This window comes from Stenella coeruleoalba, assembly GCF_951394435.1.
Source record: "Stenella coeruleoalba genome assembly, chromosome: 9".
Taxonomy (NCBI): Eukaryota; Metazoa; Chordata; class Mammalia; order Artiodactyla; family Delphinidae; genus Stenella; species Stenella coeruleoalba.
In genome coordinates this window covers 65,632,151-65,649,758 of record NC_137155.1, presented here as the reverse complement: position 1 = coordinate 65,649,758, position 17,608 = coordinate 65,632,151, and the positions used below count along the sequence as shown (strand labels likewise).

The following is a 17,608-nucleotide window of genomic DNA, read 5'->3' as shown; positions in this document are numbered from 1 at the left end:
TGGAGACATGAATTTGTGAATCTTCAGCCTGTGCTTTTGGAGTTTACAGGGTCGAGGTTAAGATACATACAACATTGGAATGAAAAACAGTGAGTGGCACTCTTTAAAAGATTGAAGATTTTTTTTAAATCTAAAAAATCTAAATCAATTTTTCATTTTTTATAGCAGGACTTTCAGATCAGAATATCTGAAGTAGAGCAGAACAAGGCAGATAGAGGCAGGATTCTGTGCTTTCAAATAAATCCTACCACACTGTTTCTCTAAAGACAAACAATCATGATTACTTTGTCTTCTCACTCAGGTAGGAGGTTTGGCACCATTAATATCCCTTTCCATCCTTCCTCCCAAAGGACTCCATCTGTAGAGATGAGCCTGAGTAAGGACAGAGTCGTATGTATTAAAAGAGAAACCAGACAGTACAAAAGGACTTGGGAAAGAGAATGAAAAATGAGGAGAAGAAAAAAAGGTAAAATAAAAATACAAGCACACTTGAAAGTGAATAATCCTTGCATCTGTAACATTTACTTATTTCTAAATGCTTATATATTAGGAAGTCGGGGGGGCGTTGAGTCTAACCTTAGTTATCTATAGGGAATACATACCCTCATCATTAATTAGTAGTGGTCTTTACTTATTTAACTAATTAAATAACTTTTCAAGGAAGAAGAATAAACATGCTTTTATAAATCTAAGAATCTCTACATCTGCTTTTTAAAGAGTCAGTTTTGTCTATTGCCCCCTAAAACACTCTCATTTATCCTCTCATATACACTATCACCTATAGAGCAAGGATCCATAGTTTGAGGACAGAATCAGAATCACAAAGTTTGAGGCTTGGGTAGTTGCATTTTTTAAATTTCCATCGATTTCAAAGTCTTGGTTAGCAACCATGATAAATAATTTTTTGTCTTTCCTCATTATTGATGTTATTCAGTCACTAATTGCCATAGACAATGTTTGTGTCCCTTCAAAATTCATATGTTGAAACCTAACCTCCCATGTGATGGTATTTGGAGGTGGAGCCTATGGGAGATGATGAGGTTATGAGGTCAGAGCCCTCATGACAGGGATTAGTGCCCTTATAAGAGAGACCCCAGAGAGCTCCCTTTCCCCTTCTGCCATGTGAAGACAGCAAGAAGATGACTGTTTATGAACCAGGAAGCGGGCTCTCAGCAGACACAGTATCTGCTAATGCCTTAATCTTGGACTTCCTAGCCTCCAGAACTGTGAGAAATAAACGTTTACTGTCTAAGCCACTCAGTCTATGGTACCATGTTATAGCAGCCTGAAAGGACGCAGATACTAAATGAAGAGTGGTCAGAGCTGCCACTGTCACTGAAAGGTACACATTCATGTCAGTTCTGGATCACCTCAGAAGCCTCTGCTATCATTCTCCTTCTCTTGGTTTCAATCTGACTTTTTGCCAATATCCATATAACTGACAGAATAATCTTCCTAGAACACCACATTGATCACATTACTCCCGGGTGAAAAATCTACCATGGCTTACTATGATATCAAGTTCCTTTTTTTTTTATTTAAACTCAAGTCTCCCTAAAATAATCCCATAATTCTTTATCCTTGCCTCTAATGTCAATCTCCCTAGTGTGTCATATAACAAAAATTCAATTCTGTTTATATTTTATTTAGTTTAATAAGGTCTTCTTATGATTTATAATGCAACATTCTGTTTGTGTGTAATGTATCATATAATTAGTACCAGACACTTAAGGGGTTGACTTCCAAGTGTTGCTATAAAGGCCACCTTGGAGAATATTAGGAAAACAAGCACTTCATGACCTAAGTGTCAGGAGATCAGAATTCTAGCTTCAGCTTCAATGCTAACTAATTACATGACCTTGGGAAGATCATTCTATTTCTTTAAGTCTCTGCTTTGTCCTTTGCAAATGCAAGGCTTGAATTCAATTACCTCTTAGGTCCTTGTAACTCTAATGCTTTATGAGGCTCTTACCTCTCATAGAGAAGGGTGAACTAATGACTAAAAATAAATAGCATTAGCTTACAAGTTCATAATTTTATAGAAAATAGGCATTTGAAGCAATCTAATAAGCTAAATGATACTGTATTTAACAGATACATAAATTACATTTATTCTTATAGGGATTTTTATTTGTTTCTTCTTTTTGTCATTTGTGCAAAAAGTGTTTTGGCTTTTGCTTATAATCTAAAGCAGTCCACCGCTGACTGCTGTGTCTGTTTTACACAAACTCTACTATTTCCAAACAATTCCAATTGCTTTGAATATGCTCACATCTGGTCACAATAAAGATAAAGCTGTGATAATATTTCTAAAAATAAGTTAAAATTATCTGAGAAGCCAAAAAGCAATAACCATAATAGAGATTGCTGCGCTACATCTGGCGAAAAATGAAGGGACCTGATGCAGATTTCCTGCTTCTTGGTCATTTTTACCTCCAAACTTTGCTCATACTCTCACCCACCCTGTACCGTGCTATCAGTCCAAATCCATTAGTTCTTTCAAGGTCAGACTCAAAATTTACCTCACTAGCCCTTCCCTCCTATCATATCTTTATTCCTCACGAGATAGGGGCCAGGCTTAGCTTCACTTTACTCCCTACCCATTTATGAACTCTCTCTCCCACTTTAAACATCTACATCAAGGTACCATCATCTTTGCTCTCCTAGCTGCTCAGGAAGCACATCGAGATGTGCCCACTGCAACTTTTCATCCTCCACCCTAATATTCTACACCAAATTTCAGCTATATCTTGGCCTGTTCTTTTGGATTACCAATATACTAAAGCAAAAAATATTGATGATTAAATGCCAGCATATATAGATGGGAATAAAAATATATTTATTAAATTCCAAAGTTAACCCACGTTATGGAAACATTTGATAACATGAAAAAAGGAAAAAAAATAGACTTCTGCATACTAGAGTTAACTTTATCATATATCAGTCTGACCGGAGGTTAAGTCTTCCATCAAAATAGAGAATGATCTATATAATTCTTCTGATTGCTAGATAGAAGACAGAGAAACCATTCCAGATAATGCTAATAGCCAAGTTGCACAGGAAGAAGAAGGAAGCTTTTTGAGAGACAATAAATGGTAGTAGTTAAGGGCACCAGTTCTGGATTCATGCTGCCCAAGCTCAAACCCCTCTGCCAATTACCAGTATGAAGACCCTGAACAAATTACTCCCCATCTCTGTGCCCACATCTCCCAACAATACAATAGAGATAGCACTAGCCCCTACCTCATGGAGTTTTTGTGAAGATTAAATTGTTCACACATATATAAAGTGTATAGAATAGATTAGTCTTTCCAATGATTGTTGCTATTGTTAAGAGGTCCCTCAGTTAAACATGTAAAGCAGCAAATTAAGAACAGGAAGAGCTGGTAACGAAACCTGCACTCAAAGTGTGAGTTTTACAAACTGCAAATAAAACCACTGAGAATTTTCAGCCATCAGTCAAGCAATCCTGTTTGGAGCAGGGAAAACACATTATGAAGAACCTTGTAGAACACAGACAAGAATCATCGCATACACAAAGATTTCAAAGAAAGAAGGCCCAGAATAGATCCAGAAGAGAACATTCCCTTAGCATCCAATTCTTTAGCTGCCATTAATACTGGAGCAATACTGTGCGTCATAGTGGAGTTTTCCACATGTACATATAAAATATAATGGTTAAGTTTATTAAGTAGTTTTATATTCATTAAATACAGGTCATCTATGTGGGTTCAGCTCCTCCCCTAGTTATATTTAATGTTGTTTTTATAGAACAACATAAGAATACCTAAGTAGATATTTGTACCTCGTGATCCAAGTGTCTGGAGCAGCTGCGATGCTGGATCAGGGGATGGACAGGCCAGGCAAGAAGCTCTTCTTCCACAAAGGTACCTTAAGGAGGCCTATTCCTTGCTGTGCTGCAAATTCAAGTATGCAGTTCGTCTGAAGTGTCCTGTTAATTATTACAGAGGCATCTGAAGGCTTACCTTAAAGGAATGGGTTCAGTCACTTCACATAGTCCTCACCTCCCTCCTTTCCAGACTCCTGTATATGTACATCTCCAGTATATGGAGACAGCCACCTTCTTCTTGCCTCTTTCCCTTGTTCTTCCCCAAGGCTGCTCCTCATGCGTCTCTCCTCCTAGTGAACTAATACTATGTCTTCTTCCCAAGTGCTGCCTTTCTTTCATCTAGTCAACATGTCATGTGACCCCTTGCCTTCTGTTTCCCCTACCCATTACACAGTAATTCTCTGTAACTTCCATTCTCTAACCTTTTTGCACATTAATTTCCTTTCTATATCGTTGCTCCCTTTATTTTTAACAAGCTCTGTGCCAGATCACTAGTGTCAGTTATTAACCTCAAGAAAAATGTGTTCACAAGAATCCCCTGGCGGTCCAGCGGTTAGGACTCTGAGCTCTCACTGCCGAGGGCCCAGGTTTGATCCCTGGTCAGGGAACTGAAATCCCACAAGTTGAGTGGCGTGGCCAAAAAGAAAAAAGAAAGAAAGAAAAACGTGTTCCCTCTCTTCATTCTATTTCTGACTTAAAAAGTTAGCATAATCTTGATGATTTAACAATAGTGCTGACAACATACATGTGTTAATTAAATGACAAACCTCTATTTTTGTCAGTTGTAGGGTATAATATTCTTATTTTTATCTTTGCTTCTTTACAGCAAGTATTCTGAGCTGATACTAGGAAAGTCTATCCTCAACACACTCATCCCTCCAACTGACTTAAGAAAGGATAGTGATGATGTAACTTGCCAACAATACCCCTGGAAATTTGACTATTCTTGTCTGATGACAATAAGCATGATGAGACATTAGTCCCTAGGAAAGAGATTTTTCCTTTCCTGAGGCTGGTCAGGGCTGTCAACTACCATATCTGAGCACAGTATCAAAGTTTCATGACCTTCAGTGGTCAAGGAAATGTTTATCAGAAAAGAAGTAACAGAGGCACAATTCCAGGTTAGTATCTAGGAAGTAAACATGTTTACTCTGTAAACAGGATACAACTCAAGAGGAAAATTCCAATACCTTATTATAAAAGCCATGGACATATGTTTTTATTATAGGCAAAATTACATATGGAGAACTCCCAGGCTCTCCATATTTTACCTGCCTCAATAGCCAGGAGACACAGGAAATGCTGTGATTGCCCTTGGTGAAGATATCTATCTGACCAGGAAAGACAGCACAAACAAAACCACAGGGTGGGCAGCAAGCCCAACAAGCCAAGGTACCCACCCCAGTAAAAAGCAATGATCTGACTAGGTCAGCAGGCAGAACACAACCATAGTCAATCTCTGTTCTAATTTTTATCACCATGGATTGGTTTCACCTGTTCTTGAATTTCTTATTAATGGAATTATCAATATGTATTCTTATGTCTGGGTAGCAACATAAAATTTTTGAGCTGTGTGCATCAGTATATTCTTTTTTGTTGCTGAGTAGTATTCCACCGTATGGATGTCGTATAATGTATCTATTCAAGAAGCAAGTTGTTGGATGTGGCTAATGTACAGAATTTATGTGGGGATGGTTGAGAAATGGAGAGTACATCTCAAAATAAACCTGAAAAGAAAGACAGGACCAAAATCACGACACGTGGCTTACTGAGGAGTTTGGACTTTACCTTAAGGGCAATAGGACTTGGATTTTACCTTAAGGAGTTTTAAGGGGTAGGGATAATCAGACACCAAAATCCAGATTATCACTAATGGGAAATCTCAGTCTCTAATCAATAATTACTTAGAATTCACCTCAAGGTCTGAGTCTTATAACTGTCAACCAGAGTACATGCACTCCCTCTGATATCCTTCATTTTCATATTCAGCTAAGATATTTTGAGCATCTACTATGTCAGGCTCTCTGTTAGGAAATGTCACGTACGTGACAGTTCTTAAGATTCCTGCCATCCTCATTGCCCCATGAGGGTATTCTTACATCTGCAGGATCCACCTCTGCCACACAGCTTGGCCACTTGAGTCTGCTCTGCATTTTCCAGTTACCTTGTGATAATGGGAGGATTTGATCCTACTCATTCTTTTTGGAGGAAAACATAAATTGGTGATTGGAATTACAGCTAAAATCAGGTCTCCCCACAGTACAGACCATTGTTTCAGCAGCTCAGAGGTATTAGTGTTTAAGCATTTCACGCTCAATCTCCTATGAGCTGGTGCCAGCTGGACAACCAGTTGGCAACTGTCGGTTGGACAGCCAGTTGTGGCAGTTTTCTGGAATATCTCATGGAAAGATTTTTCTGAGTCTTTTGATGGAACTAGAGCCAAGAATACATTCACACAACATACCCTGGACCCTATTTGTTACCGGTAGCTCCAACATAAAAAATAGAAAAAGAACAAGGGACATCAATTTCTAAAGGTTTTGAAAAGATCCAAAATCATTTGCTTGTTTTAACTTCCTCCATTTAAAACTGATTTTCTTGAGTACAACTATTTAAGAAAATAAAATTTTAGTGAATATAACTGTTTTAATACAGGAAAAAAAATTGCCTACTTATAGAGCACTACATGCTTCATAAAATGCTTTGTGAGTCGAGTTTTATGTCAGGGAATTTTGGAATGCAGGTTGGCAAGTGATGCCAGACATCATAGAGAGAAAAGAAAGAGAAATAGTAATGCCTGAGGAAAACAACTGAAAGGACACCTCTGTCCCGTGGTCCGAGATGAGAAAGGTGAGTTATCTGCCAGCAGTGGGCCTCCTGGAATTCAGGCAACAAAGAATACAATGAAGGTGGGCTAAGCTCAGGGATCCCAGAAGAAACTAAATGCAGATTTCTTGGCAAGAAGGAGAAGCTGAGACTATGAATGCTGACAGACTGGAAGTGACCCCCATGGCAAAGGCTTCTGATGGGCAACTGAGGACAGAAAGACTCACCAGCCAAGACTTCAACGGTCATGAGGCAGATGAACATTTGGAAGACTGACTGTTTTGCTGGATTCTCAGTTGTTTATTCTTAGTCTTCAGATAAAATATGTGTATGTGTGATATGTGTGGAGCAGGATAATTTCAGGATATAATTTATGGTTTGCCTTACATTCCCTTTCCCTTCCTTTGCTTTTAAAGGCTCCATGTTTGGTTGCTTCAGGAGAAGTTCACGGCAGGGCAATCTGTTCTTTCTTTTCATAAGCTTTGGACTGTGGGAGGAATGAGGTTTGAAAAGGAAAAGATGGCCCCAGCCTGAATTATGAGCCTTTGGACTGGGAGTGGTACTATAATCCATGGTCACACAAAACGTCAAGGAAACTGGGTGCTACGTGGGTCTTCTGGATTGACCAGAGCCCCATAATCCAAGAATGGCATGGGGAAGGCAGAGCCACCTAACTGAAAGAGTAAGGCATGTTGGCAGGAGAGGTACTTCTCTGGTTCCACTTTCTTTCATTCTCCAAGCAGTCCAAATCTTCAGGCCAACAGTAAGGGATAGAAAGAGTATCCATACAACAGACTATTACTGTCCCCAGCCAAGTTGACAGGTGAGGAAGTACAACTGGGTTTTCAGTGCAGGTGGATGAGACGTTCAGGCAGGACCATGTGAATTCTCAGTTGCTTGGTTGATTATCACTGAACATCACCTATGTTCTTTGGCCAACAGCTTTTAGACTTCAAAGATAAATTTAGTCCTTTTATAGTTAAAAAAGTATTTCCCTCATCATTGTATATATTATTTGCAGCATGAAACTATCAGACCTGACCTTCCCCCCAAAATGAAATTGTAAAACAATATAAACCTCTAGCTTCGTTCACTGACCCAACAGTGATCAACCTCTAGTTTTGGATCCAACCTCTAGTTTTGTTCACTGATCCAACTCTACTCTTCAACAGTCTAACAATCTCCTTTAACTTGGAAGAAGTTTCTCTCACCTCAAATCCCAATGGACTTCAGCTTTGAAAACAGAACCCATAAAGTCCTCCCACAAACTTCTCTAGACAAAGGAGAAGGAGCTCTTGCTATTTTCTTGAATGGAGAAAAAAAAGGAGGGGGGCTTATTTTTCATTATAAAATTATCATAAGATAAAGGCTCAATGTCAGGGCAACTGGGAGCCAGATAGGTACAGTTTCATCACTCCTTAAATGTTAATTCTTTGGGGTCTGACAACTGTATTCGAGGCTTCTCTCCTTTTTTGGGCTGAAAATATGTAGAGCCACCTGTGTTCTAGCTAACATTTTTAAAGATTTACTCTCTTAATAATGGCCGTTTCAGTTATATCCATGGTAGAAAGATGATGAGTGACCACCAAGTCCTATCTGAAACTTTGGTAGTGTATATGAAGTTTGGGGAGGGGACATTCAAAGATGGCTACAGTCACATTTCCCTCCAGCCCAGCAGGAGAAGAGCTGAAACAGTATTAATTCCGTTTCCCTCAGAGGAGAGGCAGCAGTTACATACGTAATCTCCTCAAGAGCCACACTTTTTGAGTGGGAAACCTGGCTCTCAGGATTATATGACTTTGAATAAGGTTCCTGACCCCCCTGTGCCTCAGATTCCTCACCAGCAGAGTGAGGATACTAATAGTTATATATTTCAAGTGTTGTTGGGATGATTAAGTTAAAATGTATAGACATCCATACGACAGACAGCAAGAAAGGGGAAATCGAGAGGACAGGACACTCCTTCCCAGAAGTTTCGCACACCACTTGTGTTTATGTTCCATTCGCCAGAATGTAGTCACAGGGACACATTCTGTAGTCAAGGAAATATGATCTTTATTCTGAGAATCCATGAACTAAAATGAGCAGGGTTCCATCTCTGAGAGAAAAGGAGAATAAATATTGGGGAAATATTTGGAAATATTAGCACTTTCTACCAGAGGCATCTATTAAAAGACTGAATTTGTGGGTGGAGATTCATACCTGCTACATAAGGTTATTTTCTCTCTTTCAACAGCCTATATTGAGGTCTTGCAAGATGTGTGAGGTGAAGAATGTTATTCTTCTCCAGGACGTAAGTAGTCCCACATGGTTGGGAGAAGATAAGCTAAGGAAGAAGATATTCCTAAATTTAGAAATCTTGCCTCCTACAAAAGAGTCTGAGCAAAGTAAGAGTTACCCAAGAATAATTTCATTTGATTAGCTAGCTTATAAATTGGACAGGGCAAGATTATAATCCTGAGTTTATACATGAAGAAAATTGAAGCTGATTGAGGTTTCTGTGTTCACACAACTGTTCAATGACAAAACCTGGTCTCTTATCCATGACTTCTGACCACAAAAACAAGCAATCTTTTCATTAAACCAAGTTTAGTTTTATTACGTAACTAAATATTGAATCACTATTCACAGTACTTTTCACAAGAAGAAATGGCTCTGAGTGTTCTTGATAAAGTTTTATTTTAGGAGCTGGGCATCTGAATTCTGTTTTCAACCCTACTATTACTTAGTTTGTGACTTGGAAAAGTAAGTAATATTCGTGTGCTTGACTTACCAGATTGAAAAATGTGAAAACTTTGCAACTTTACTCTTAGTTCTATGTTATGTGTCAGCAACTACAGTTTAAGCTATTCCCAGGCAAGAATCTAGCCTCCATGCAACAGACAGAGAACCACCTGTCACTGAGCATACAAAAATAACTCTATAATAGGTGACCTGTTGGACTAGATGACCTCTAAGGTTTTATGGGAAAATGTTGGGATACCCCTGAGGCATCCAGAAGCACTCAGTGACTGACTGGTAAATAAGGAAAAGCACCTCTGATTTACACTGCTTGGTGAATAAATCATTTGATACTTGTGGCAAGTGAACCAAAAGGAAATTGAGATATTCTAAGAAGCAAGGTGAATCAGAAAAGGGTCTGGAAAAAAAATATTTTTTAATGAATTTAACCACTGGTAATTAGGATTGGCAGTAGAAATTAGCATAAACATACTGTCCAAATGGTAATGCAACTAGAACATTGTTATAAATTCTTAATGCCCCTTTTAAGAATAGAAAATGACAACTCATCAAAGAACAATTCATCAGGGTTTACCCAGCACTGACCTGAGCGTTTCATTGCTCTGATCTGTGGAGCCCATTTCAATATACTAGGCAAAATGCTTCGAGTGGAAAAAAGAGAATTTTCATATAGTAGGAGTCTAGATTAGTAGGTTTCAAAATTTCTTGGTGGAAGAAAATTGTCCCATTTTTCAAAGGGATTGGTAGGCAGAAATCCAATATAAGAACAGTAAAACCAGCAATAACTAATACTGAATATTACCATGTGGCAGGTGCTGATTTAAATATATGTGTTAATTTATTTAAACCTCACAGCAGCACCCAGATATTGGTAATATTACCCCCAGTTGGCACCAGATGAAGAAAGTTTGTAATAGGGAGGTTAAGTAAATTGTGAAGATCTCCCGAGTTGTAATGGAAGAAGCCAGGTTTCTATGAATAAGTCTGCCCCTGAGCCCAGTTACACTCTTTGCTTTTGTATGTAAAAAAAAACAAATGTATCAGAGCTGTTCTGGTTAGAAGTGAATGGGTATGATGGACCACTCCTCAAGGGCTGCCTACTGGTCTAAATGAAACCTACCTTCAGAACATCTCATATATGGATATCTGGAAAAGTACCTGTGATGCTGTCCTTGGATTTACTAGACAGAAGTGTCTCCCTTTATAACTTAATATTTTTAAATACATTTGAACCCTTTGTATTTGATTTTCCAGAGTCAGATCTAAGATACAGTCATGTGTGAATGAGACAACAATCAATTTTTTGAAGTCTCCAATCTAGAGCAGAGATAAAGAAGTAGACAGTAGATTCCCCATAATGACAATAAATGTTCAGGGCAACTACATGTAACTACAATAGGTGTCATATGCTTGTAATGACCTCACAGAACTCTAGCCTTTATATACCCAAGAGGTGACCAACAGCCATGGTGGTTAGAGAAATGTGTTAAAGAAGCAAAAGCTATGGTTTTCATTTCTATGTGGTAGGTAACTCAACTTTAATCTGTTTCTAGGCCAGTACTTGCCTCTTTAATCAGAGTGAACTTCCTTGCAAGTGCAAGGTCCTTTTCTCTTTCTGAGGTCCTTTCTCTGTCACACAAAGTAGATGTATCCCCCAATCACAGTTTTGCGATAAATGCAAGTGACCAAGATAGACAAGACGAGAGTATGACCAACAAACTTATCACCAAAATTCAACTACCCTGGGAGACACACACCCAAGCATATCACCCTGACTATACATCAGGGTATGTATATCATTGTATATTTTTTATTCAAAAGACAGCATAATTTTGTATCTACAGGAACACAGACCTCATACAGTAGTAAAGAAACTTCCATGTGCTTTTAAAATTCCTTTTTATAATTCAACTCAGTAAATGTTAATCCAGCCCCCTCTCTGTTCTTAGCACCAGTGATGGTAAGATGACAGTGACATGGTATCACCATGTCAGTATAATCTTAATCATCTTTGCTCATTTGTAAACCTTTATCCATCAACCGTTCATCTCTTATTATGGGTGAAAATTTTCATCCTTAAATATGTTTCCCTCAGCAGCGAACAACTCCAGTGCCTCTCCTGACCTGGCAACAGTAGGGAGGACGTACTACTCATTTCAGCATCACAGAAGCAGCCTCAGAGAGCAACGCGTTCCCAGGATAGGCTTAGGCAGGGTTTACCCAGTGGAAGTTTAATCAACTTCACTAGTGGTTGTGAAGAATTATTGAGCCATATCCACACATAATAATCCTCATCTTGCTTTGGTCCATGTATTATAGAGGTTTCACCAGCAGGATGAATTGGCTGTTCCAGAAAAAATAAAATAAAAAAATCCTCTACTCTGACAATGGTGTATAAATGGGACAGATCTGATAGGTCAATGGTAGGAAGGAAGATCTTTTCCATATTTAAATCTGAAATTTTCTAGTTTCTACTAGAGAAATGGGCAGAAAGATGGAATATATGCACTGGATAGAAAATGAGATTTCTAGTTCTAGGCATCAGTCCTTCAGAATAAGTTCCAATTATTAATAATCTTTTCAAAAAACATAAACAAAGAACATACATCAATTCATAATAGCACCAAATTTGGCTTGAGATTTTGAAAGCCTATTATTTAGATATCCAACTGGAATAACTACTTTTCCTGCTGTGATCAGAGATTATAAAATATGCAAGTGTGAGATTGCTATGCTTCACTAATTACCTTGTCTTATAGTCAATCTTACTTTGTTTTTGTTTTTTTTTTTGTTTTTTTGTTGTTGCTGTTTGTTTTTTTACACAGATGCACGTACAGCTCTTTGGTGAAGTATGACTAGCACAATATCAAGAGTTCATACTGGAAAGTATAATCGATAACAATAATTTGGTAGCACTTTTACAAAAAAATTGATAAAACTGCTGTACAACTCTAGAATGCACAGAAGTTATGCAATTTAGTAGTCATTTACGAAGGAACATAAAAAATAAAGTACCCATTTTCCCCAAGAGAAATGGAAATGCAATTTCCCAAGCAAAATCTATTCATGTTGGAATTTTTATTAGCTTTCTGTAATGGAAAGGCTATTAAATATATATTGTTTTGTGCTTCTGAATAGTTTTCACATCTTCTTAAGTGAAGACAAGATCAGTATTGCATTATGAAAAGTACCATTCACACACTGTAAGCACCAGTTCACAATGCAACAGGCTGGGAAAAGGCAAAATAAATTCCAAAATCTAAACAGGGCAAATGTGTTAAAATGAATGATAGCTTTATTACTTACTCCACAGATACCACGTAAAAGAACAAAAATCTGACATTTGAAGCTACCTTTTACTGAAAAGATCTTTAAAGCCATTTGTTTGAAAATGCAATGACACCTAGTGGCAGATTCAGCTCATCACTACTCTGTACTCACCAAGAGAACTTTGGGCCCACTGCCATTTTAAGACATTCTCAAAATAGGAAAATAAATCTGGCATTCGGGGTCAACATGAAAGATGGAAAGATAGTTTACTGCAACTAAAAGGACGAGCTTTCATTTAATAGTCAAGGTTGACAAAATGAGAATAAGACAGCATTTTGAGAGACGGAGGGTACTGCTCTCTGCCCTTCATATTCCTGTGTTGATACTCCACATGGACCCGAACAGAAATGTTTTAGAGTCAATTCCATCATTTCAAAGAGGACAATTTAATGAATCAAATCTTGTTTAGTGTCTATTCTGGTAACATACAAAAATGTCTGCTTATACAAAATGATGGGCAAAAGTTTGGTCTTGATCCAGCCCTACCCTAGTGAACCAAGGAGCTTCAGCTCCAAGTTCCCTATAAATTGTTCCTCTCTTCTCTAAGAAGCTAATCCAGATCAGAGTCTCTGAAAACATTTATTGAGAACTTACAGTCAGGTTAAGGATCCTTTCTTCATAGGTGCCTTTTAGACACCATGGCTTAAATGCACAATTTCTCTCCTCAAAAGTATAATACATGAAATATTTAGGCCAACTTAAACTCGCAAGGACTTCTCCATAGGGTGTGTCACAAACTAAAAAGTTCTGGGCTATTCGCGGAAGAATGGCTGAGAAAGTTAGCGATTTCATTAAAAGCAACATTCCCATTGAGCTGTACTTTGTTATTAATTTTAGTCAACAAAGATACATTAAATACCTGCTAAGCCCCAGGCACTGTATTAGACCTAGGTGAGCAAAGTCAAATAAGTCAGAACTTTTGACCTTGGGACTTCTCCAGTCTGGTGGATCCTGAGATCAGAGAGCACATCAATGCTAGGGCAAAGGTAAGCACTGGGTTCTTTTTATGAGAGTGGCCTGTGAGAAGGGGAGATGTTACCTAACACAGATTGGGCAGGAAGGGGGCAGGAAGTAACAATAATGAGAAAAGTCTTCCCTGACCAGATAGCATTAGCGCCGACTTTTTTAAAATTTTTATTGGAGTATAGTTGATTTACAATGTTGTGTTGGTTTCAGGTGTACAGCAAAGTGAATCAGTTATACATATACATATATCCACTCTTTTTTAGATCCTATTCCTATATCGGTCATTACAGAGTACTGAGCAGAGTTCCCTGTGCTATACAGTAGGTCCTTATTATCTACTTTAGTAGTGTGTATATATCAATCCCAATCTCCCAATTTATCCCTGCCCCTCTTTTTTTTTTTTTTTTTTTTTTTTGCGGTACGCGGGCCTCTCACTGCTGTGGCCTCTCCCGTTGCAGAGCACAGGCTCGGGACGCGCAGGCTCAGCGGCCATGGCTCACACGCCCAGCCACTCCACGGCATGTGGGATCCTCCCGGACCGGGGCACGAACCCGTGTCCCCTGCATCGGCAGGTGGACTCTCAACCACTGCGCCACCAGGGAAGCCCATATCCCTGCCCTTCTTATCCCCTGGTAACTGTAGGTTTTTAAATAGTGCAGAAAGAGATGAAGAAATGCAGGGTGGTGGAGAGAGAGCAGAACTTAGGTGGAAGGAATGGAAGGTAGAAAATAAGCAGGGGAGATCATGGCACATTACCTAAAAAGCAAATCATTCAACATAAATTTTACACTAAAGGTAATCAGTTACCTTTGAAGGATTTTAAGAAAGAAAGTGGTAATATTTCATTGGAATTTTAGAAATATCACTCCCCGTAGAGAATGACTCAGGGGCTCTATGAGACCTGCTAAAGTCGTGGAAAACTGTGTGGGAAGCAAAGTTCACTGGATTCTGTGGGGAAACTCAATTCCACCTAATTTAATCAAAGTTGGCTAATCAGACTCAGGATCTATACAGCTTGGACGGAGAATCTCACAAATTAGCAGAGTAGCCATTTTTATCAATCAAGCAAGTCAGTCATTTTGCGAATGTTGAAAACTATTAAGCTTACTTCCTCCTACCTAACAACAAGAAAATTTAAGAAGGAAAACAAGAAAATAATAAAACTGACAGTGGCAAGAGTTCTTCTGAAAGTTTTCCTGATGCTTCACCTGCTCACAAACAGGTTGGCTATCAGTCCTATTAGAACTAGCTTCTCTAAGGAGTACAAGCAGAGCAGTAAAATGCAGATCGAGAGAGGAAGTACACAGCTTGGGGAGCGTTTTTAAAACTAACATGCAGTCTAATCTCTCCATGGGTGGGCTGATGGGTTTTGTCGCTTTAGGAAAATGGCAGAACAAGCTCTTGGAACCCTTACTCTCTTCCAGACTCCATTCAGAGTTGGGATGCCCTAACCTTCCCTTGAAGCACAGTCCAAACAGCCTCACAGAGCAAAATCAAAGCAATGAGTACAGAGCTGATTCAACCACTGAAAGGTTTGCAGAAGGAGAATTATGATTTCATTCCTTATATGTTTTGTATACAAGGGAGGAAAGGAGGGAAGGAGGGACCACTACATAATATGTAGGCAAGGAAATAGATACCAGGATGACTGATGACTGAGGCTGCTACAGTTTTCAAGACAAGAAATGATGTGGGTCTGAACAAAGGTAGTGGGAATAGAGTAGGAAAATGTGATCAGTTTAGAAATACTAAGGAAACTGAATAAGACTTGCCAACCGGTTGGATGCAGAATACAGGGGAATGGAAAAATCTGGGATAATCCCCACATTTCTGGCTTAGAAGGCTAAGTCGCGATGCCATCCATCAAGCTTGAAAATGTAGAAGGAGCGAAGATAGGTGGAGGGAGTGAGAAAGCGAGGGAATTAAGTTTTATTCAAGTAAGGCTACATTTTCTGTGGAACATCAGTGAACTGCCCATCAGGCTATTGTTTGTTTGTTTGTTTTCTGCTATTGAGTTGTCTTCATATATTTTTTTATTAATGTCTTATCAGATACATGATTTGAAAATATTTTCTCTCATTCTGTAGGCTGCTTTTTAATTATGTTGATGGTTTCCCTTACTGTGCAAAAATTTTTGGTTTGATATAGTCCCATTTGTTGATTTTTGCTTTTGTTGCCTTTGCTTTTCTTGTCAAAAAAAGACTTTTTTAATAATAAACAAACTACCCTAGTTACGCCCCTACGTTATTCCCTCTTTTCAAATTTATTTTCTTTACTTCATACTTACCTCTTAATGGGGACTTAACTTTTCAGGATGGCATCTCCTTAGCACTGGACTATACACATTCACTCATGCATGCACACAGCTCCTCTCTGGAATGCCATTCAAAGGAGCTGTTTTGTTCTACTGTGGCCTGGGGTTTGCATAAAACAATCTGAGAAACAGAATCAGGCGCAATCAACATTCCTTCCATTTATGGTCCAAGGAGCGCATCCAAACCCTTCTTAACACACTTGGATTGCCATGAAACAGATGGCAAAAAATGAGGAAGGGCCTTAAAACCATGCTAATTAATTTAATGTTCTTGGCAATGAGGAGTCATTTGTTGTTTTAAGAAGAAAATAGATATGATAAGAGAAAGAGAAAATTTGGGAGAAGTGTGGAGAGGTACTGAGATGGCTGAAGACAAGGTAATATTAGGAGGCTATCTAACTAAAACTAGCTGAGAAATGAGGAAAGTCAAATGAGGGGAATGGCAGAGTAAATGGAGGAAGAAGAAAGAAATCTCAAAGTTAGTTTTGACATACTATAAGCTAGACTTATTGATTGGCTCCTGGGGCTATGAGAAATAAGAGTCAAAGATGGCAAAGTTTCCAGGAGGATGACTTCAAAGTAATTCTATTAAGAGGGTGAAAGTGCAGAAGAGGGGAGAAAGTTTACCAGAGAATAGTAGTTAGTTATGTGACCTTTGAGAGGCATTAGGGCCAACTAGATGAAGGCAATAATTGGCAGCTCAGACAAGGTCTGGGCTGGAGATATAGGTTTGTGGAAATCAGCATAGTTGAGGCCATGGCAATAAATAAGAGGATGAGAAAAGTAAAAAACCAAGAACTTATCCTGTTCTTGTAAAAAAAAAAAAAAAAAACAATATTTACAAGCTCCTGAAAGGAAAGGAAACCTAAAAGGAGACTGATAAAAAAATATATATATAGTAAAAAAAAAAAAAAAATCAAGAGGAAAATGGGAAAATGTAGTGATTCAGAAGCCAAAGGATGCTTTGTCATGGTAAATGCCACAGAAGTCCTAGAGGATAACAGCTGAAAAGAAGCCATTAGATAGGGCAGGTAGGAGGTTGTCAGTAACCTTTGAGAAGCTAGCTTCTGTAGAGTGATGGATGGGAACAAGAATCCCTGGCAAGTTGAGGAAGACTGAAGAAGTGAGTATTGAGTTTTCTTTCAAATCTGGGGACAAAGAATAGGGACAATATTGAGCAACAAAGGGACTCAAGATACAGGAAAGCTGTAATAATTCTCAGTATGTGGACATTTTTATACATGGACAAGCTGGTTAAGGCCCGTGAAGAGGAAAATTCTGAAGATATGAGAGAGCTGGGAAATAACACTAGCTCCTAAGAAGAGTTGATATGGGTCGACTCTGTTACCCTTACCTGTTAAGGGTAACAGAACTCTCACTTTATATCCTGGTTTTCCGCTTAGTCTCTCACCAGTCTCCCAATATTTTCAGAGGAACAAGCTCAGCCTGCTGATGTTAGGAGCCCAGGATAAATATTTTTAAAAACACAATAGTTGGCCTTTCTCAGGCAGTCATTTTTTTATAATCTCTTCGGACACACAACCTACTATTTTTGCAATGTCCAGCGATCTACGTCCCAA

At 38.6% G+C, this 17,608-nt stretch overlaps 1 protein-coding gene across 16 annotated transcripts in view; it reads right to left on the bottom strand.

The window, feature by feature from the left end:
- The window catches only part of DNAJB9 (DnaJ heat shock protein family (Hsp40) member B9), a 714,883-nt gene that overhangs the window by 500,577 nt on the left and 196,698 nt on the right, over window positions 1-17,608 (bottom strand). For 14 of the 16 annotated variants that reach the window (XR_013829608.1, XR_013829609.1, XR_013829610.1 and 11 more), the window contains one exon: window positions 3,806-3,952. The exons of the other annotated variants lie outside the window; for them this stretch is intronic. The gene's annotated coding sequence lies outside the window, so the exon portion shown is untranslated. The remainder of the gene's footprint in view (window positions 1-3,805; window positions 3,953-17,608) is intronic. 16 annotated transcript variants of the gene reach the window in all.